Here is a 6,000-nt window from a genome sequence, read left to right on the forward strand (position 1 = left end):
CCTAGTCATCTTCCCCTCCTCCCCAGCATCACCTGACTCGTCCAAACTAGCCAGACCAGGCCTGGCCTCCCTGCTCCCACCAAGGCCGTCTGAGCGCTGTTATGGGCGGTAATTCTCCCCTGCCACTTGGGGTCACTGTATCCCAAGGAACCGGGAAGAGCTGTGCAGCAGTGGCAAACCCTGGATCCCAACGGATCCTTCGGGGGGCACCATTCCCTGCTCTGGGGGTTCCCTGCGCCCCCAGCCATGCCTCGCTCCCGGTTTGTGGGGGGAGAAGCAGGGGACCGAGGCCCAGCGGTGAGCTCTGGAAGAGGCGCACGTGAAGTAGCCTTCGTCCGAAGACAGAGGGACGCAGATTGCGTCTCAGCCCAGGATGCCCCGCTCGGGAGCGTGGAGGGAAGGATGCACCGACTGAGTTCAGAGGGTCCCCGGAAGAGAACCATCAACCCACCAGTGATTGTAGTCCGCTCCCTGAACAGAACCTGCCCCAGGGGGTCAGTGAAACCCACGGCGCAGCAGGGGCAGAGGATGCGTAGCCTTGTGGTTAGAGCACCAGTATGGGACTCCAGAGAGCTGGGTTCAGTTGACCTGGAGTTGAGTCACATGCTCAGGTTCCTGATGCCCAGCTACCGTGGTGATGGGCACCCTTATGAAACTCTTGCTTTTGACGGCGTTGCCTGTTCTCGGGTCTGTACAGTGCCTGGCACAACGGGGTCCTGATCTCGGTTGGGGTCTATGCAGTGCCTGGCACAACAGGGCCCTGATCTCAGTCGAGGTCTGTGCAGCGCCTGGCACAATGGGGGGCCCTGATCTCGTTGGGGTCTGTGTAGCGCCTGGCACAATGGGGCCCTGATCTTGGTTGGGGTCTGTACAGCGCCTGGCACAATGGGGGGCCCTGATCTCGGTCGGGGTCTGTGCAGCGCCTGACACAGTGGGGCCCTGTTTTTGGTTGGGATCTGTACAGCCCCCAGGGGTGGGATCTTGGTCAGGCCTTGAGTGCTACTGTCACTCTCCCCAGTGTCTTTGCTAAGCCAAAGTGAACTGTGTGGCGGCCTCCCCTTGTACCAGCTCCCCTGGCTCCCCAGTCAAACCAGGGGAACCAGGAGGAAATCCCTGCCTGCACCACTTCCCCCCAGGTGCGCAGAGAGGAAATGATACATGGGATTCTTTAAAAATCTGGAGCTCTTGTTCAGACTCCCAGCGAATTAGGGGCTCTGATCAGGTCCAGGTGGGGCCAGGCTAATGCAGCTGCAACCTAGGGCAGGGTTTTGATTCCAATCAGGCCCAGGGCTGCCTGGATTTTGGCTGAATTCCTTCTTGCAAGTGTGTGTGGCGGGGGGGATGATGGGGAAAGGGGAGGAAGCTGGGGTCTGTAAGAGAAAGGGGGAGGAGGGTGCGTGATGCAGGGGCAGAATGTGTATTGGGGAGGGGGTATATGGGCATGGATGGAAGGGGGATGCGGGTGGGGAGGGGAATGCATGGGGAGAAGGGGGGCAGGATAGAGGGGTGTAGGGCAGGGTGTAGAAAGATGGCGGGGTGTATGTGTGGGGAGGCGGGTGTATAATGGGGGGATATTCACACTAGTAGGGCAAGATGATGAAACCCAAGGGCCTGTGCTCCCCCAACCCCCGCCAATCTCTCCCATCTCTGCCCCCCACAGAGCTGGGCTGTGCTCTGACCTCCCCCTGACAGCTGAGGCTGAGCAGACCCTGGAGTTGCTGGGGGTGGGGGGAGTATTTCCCACATCTTTGTTGCACTGGGGCTCAGCGCCTGGATCCCCTTGATGTTGCTTTTCCAAATCTAAACCAGTCCGGGAGGGGAGTCAGCGAAGGGACAGCGGGGGATGAGGGGGGGCATGGTTGCAACAGCAGCTTTGCACGCCGGGCAGGGCTGCTGGAACAAAGCAACACAATCCCACCCCCCCATGCACAGTGCCAGAGTTACGGGGTGGTTTGGCAGGGCTGGGATAGCAGGGGGCTGGGGGTCAGGACTGTGGGGCATCGGCTGAACTGGGGAGGAGGTGGGGGTCCCAGAACTGGAGCAGCAGGGCCAGCACTATGGCCAGGGGCCGAATAGACCAGAGGGACTGAACTCCCCCCTGGCCCTGCAGAAGCTGCCCTTCCAGCGAGGGCCCCTTGGCAGGCTGATGTCTTTTCGGGGAGGGGGTATGCCCTGTGCTGCCCACCCTCTGTAGGCTCAGCCCCGGGGCCTTTGCCCCTGCTCTGAACTCCTTGGGCAGGAGAAAAAACCTCCACGGAACAGCCCTGTTCCCGGGCTCCCCATGAGAGCGGCCGTGGGGCATCTGCGGCCGCTGAGATGTCCTGCAGGGATTCTGTGGCCCCCGGGTGCAGCGCTGGGGCGCGTAGGGGCCACTAGCCCCCTGGCCAGAGCCCTCTCTCGAAGCTGCCGCCGTAGGCGCTCGTTAGCGGGAGACGAGAACGATTATAACATCTTAGTGTGGTCACAGCAGGGGGGGTCTGGGGAGCTGTTCCCAGCCCTGGGAGTTTGAGCGAGTGGTAAGAGCAGGGAACTGGGAGCCAGGATTCCTGGGTTCGATGCCCAGCTCTGGGAGTGGATGTGATTAAGCAGTTAGAGCATGTGGCCGCAGGAGATCCTACTCCTTCTCGACGTTGGATATAGACCCCAGGCATCCTGACTCCCAGCTCCCTTGTCTTCACCCACACGCGGCGCCGACAGCCCCCAGGATGCTGCAGGCTGAGGTGGCCGGGCGAGCCAGGGGCTGATGGTGATTCCAGGTGGCTGGCCCCGCTCCAGCCCTCGCAGAATGGGCTGTGGGACTCTGAGCCAGCCGGGAAATAGCAAGATGAGGAGCTTTTCCATGGGAAGCATTTTTGCATCCTCCCCCTCAACCTCCCTGCCTTGCTGGCTGCAGAGCCGAGGGGAAGGGCAAGCTGGCTTTTATGGGGGTGGGGGTGGTTGCAGCTCCTGGACTGAGCTGTCGCGGGGCAACACTAGCGACAAGAGCAACGGGAGATGGGAGTTGAAGGCACCGGTCTCCACGCAGCCCCTAGTGCCGTGTGGGCGGCGAATGCCCCCCAGGGCTCCGGTCAGTGCTGGGGGCTGATTCTCAGTGATGCCATCAGCCTGCTGGGGACAGTGGGTGGAAACAGCCCCCTAAAAATCTCCACTCCACCCTATGCAGGTGTGGAACTGGGGGAAGGCCCCTGCACCCACTCTGCTCCAGCACCCTATAGAAGGGACATGGCCAGAGCCCTTGCTGCTGTGGCTACTCCCTGCCTACTCCCTTACACAGGGAGCCAAGTGTAAATTAGAGCAGCCCAGAGGCTGCTCTGACTGACACCAAGGCTGGCTGTACAGCCCCATACAGAGAATGCAGAGGGGTCCTAAAGCTACCTTAACCTGCACCCCCAAAAGCACAGGGACGGGGCAACATGGAACAGAGGCCTGCGTTTTTTCCTTTGGGCCTGATCCTGATGTAAATCAGGAGCAACTCCATTCCCTTTAACCCCTTCTCTCCTGCAGTTCCCTCAAACCCTCCCCCTGAAATCACGCTCCCTCCACCTGCCTGCCGGGCCCCCTCGTCCCTTTGCCTTTGCAATTCCTCTGCTGTCCAGACGCCCTTCCGCCTGCCCCACAGCAATGACGGCCTTTCCCCCGAGATGCGGCCCCGACAAGTTAGAACAGGGGGATTTCTCTTGTCTGCACAATGGGACAAGCCAACCCCCTTTCTGGGGGGACATGTTCTAACCTTGGGGGAGACTCAGGCTAGGGGGCTCCAGATGGCTCCCCTGGCCACGAAAGGACTGTCTGCACATCAGTCAACCCCCAGCCGGTACCCAGCCTCAGCGCCCGAGGGCAGCTGACATGGGCTCAGGTCACGGGCTAAACCTTGCAGTGCGGATGTGCGGGCTCTGATTGCAGGGCAGATGTACCCACAGGCGAGCTGAACGTGGGTTATCCTGACTGGGGTTAAACAGGGAGATGCTGACGAGAGAGGGGGGGAGGTGTCTTGAGCCTTTCCCCTCCCCTGGTGTTTGGCGCCTAGCTCTGCTTCTCCATTAACAGGGGAAGTCAGTCATTGGGGTACCTATGGGTGAGTCCCGATCCAGTAGATGTGCTCGGAGGGGGCCTGCCAGATTAGGCCCCACGGATGATGTCACACACACCAGCTGGTGGGGGGAGTGGGGACGGGACCTCCCTTTAGCCTGGTGAGTAGGGTGCTCAGCTGGCATGGGGGAGACCCCAGTACAAATCCCTCACTCTGCCTGATGAGACAAGATTCAGGGTGCGAGCCCTAACCCCTGGGCAAGGGCTATCCGCCCTCAGTCTCTCCCAATCAAACGGTCCCACTGTAATTAAATAGTTGAATAATTAACTAGGAAGAAGAGCTAGGGTGTCTCCCTAGTCAGTGGTGAGGGCACGCACTGGAGAGGGGGAAGGTCCTCACCAGGCATAGGGGGGACTGGGCCCAGGGGTGTCCCAGGTGAGTACCCGCACAGCTGGGCTATAAGGGAGGTGGACGTTTCCCACCTGTGTGCTGTGTGCTTGGGGTGTCTGCTCTGAGGGCCCCGAGCCGGTAGGTGGCTGCTGAGACACCGACTAGATCAGGCTTCACGGGTAAGGTGGGCGGCCGAATGCCCGGCCTGGTGCCTGGATCGCTCAGGTGGGAGCTGAGGGTCTGGGCGCCCAGACCCAGAGATGCCTGGGGTCCTTCATCTGCAAAGTCGTAGGCACTGAGCGAATTTAGGAGCCGGCAGGTTCGGCAGGACCGTGGATCACAGCGGGATCTCAGAACGGGACGTAGCCGCCTGAGTGAAGCCCATCCCGAGCCTCTCTGGCTCTCAGGTCCCCTCTGGAAAAGGGGGCCGGTTTTCCTTTGTCTGCTTTGATTGCAAGCTCTGCTGGGCAGGAACTGTCTGTACAGCACCCAGCACAGTGGGACCCTGATCTTTATGATCAGGTGCCCTTCGTATGGGGACAGGGCTGTGGGGATAAATACAGAAAAGGTTTGGAGGAGCCCAGATGCTACAGTGATGGTCACTCTGGGTAGATAGGTAGCCCTGGGGAAGGTGTGAGGCTAGGACTCAGAGCCAGCTCCTCAAAGGGATTTGGGTTCCTAGGAGTTAGTAGCCTAGATACTTTCCCGGATCGGGGCCTACGTCCCCAGCAGGGGTGGAACAGAACCCAGATTTTCAGAGTCCCGGCCCTGAACCCTAGGAAACGAGCCAGTTCCCCTAGGCGGAAGAGCTGAGCTAATACCCTCCCCTGGATAAATCAGCTGCAAGCCCTGGCCTGTCTGAAGTGCTCGGAGGGCGAAGCTGTGTTCAGGCAGTGAGGGGATGCAGGCGTGCAAGTAAGAGTGGTGGTGTGATTAATTAGGGAGGCGCTCCTTCCCCGCAGAGAGAGATGGCTCCTGCTGATAGCACCTAACCCCCTCTGACTTGGCTTTTGATCTCCCTGTTGCCTGTCACATCCGGGAGCCAACTTCACCTTGGAACTTCTTAAGCTGTGAATCAGGATGGTTTTCGAGATTAGTGTGTTTTGTCTCAAGCAGTGGTCTGTGGGGGTGGGCTGGGAGCCAGGACCACTGGCTTCTATTCCCAGCTCTGCAGTTCTGAGTGTGATCTGGTGGTTAGAGTATAAGACTGAGAGTCAAGACTCCCGGGTGTGTCTGCAGCTCTGGGAGGGAAGTGGGGTCTAGTGGTTAGAGCAGGGGACTAGGCTCCTGGGTTCCACTCCCTGGTTTCCTGCTGACTTTCTGTGGCAGCTGCTCAAGTTGCTGCTCCGTGCATCAGTTTCCCTATTATAAATTAGAGATCAAATTTCTCTACCTTGCTGGGGTAAGTTCAGGCTAGTTAGGAAGGGGAGCGTTGGCTGTTAAGGCCGTGTACAGTCGTGGAATACTGTGCCAGGCATGGGATCGGTCATTCCTTTCACTACAGCTCTGTCCTCCTGTGGTGAGGTGTGACAGCTGTTTATCAACCCTCCTCCGCAGAGTTCAGTCACCCAGCACTAAAA

Source organism: Eretmochelys imbricata, chromosome 24 (genome assembly GCF_965152235.1).
Source record: "Eretmochelys imbricata isolate rEreImb1 chromosome 24, rEreImb1.hap1, whole genome shotgun sequence".
In the NCBI taxonomy this organism is placed as follows: domain Eukaryota; kingdom Metazoa; phylum Chordata; order Testudines; family Cheloniidae; genus Eretmochelys; species Eretmochelys imbricata.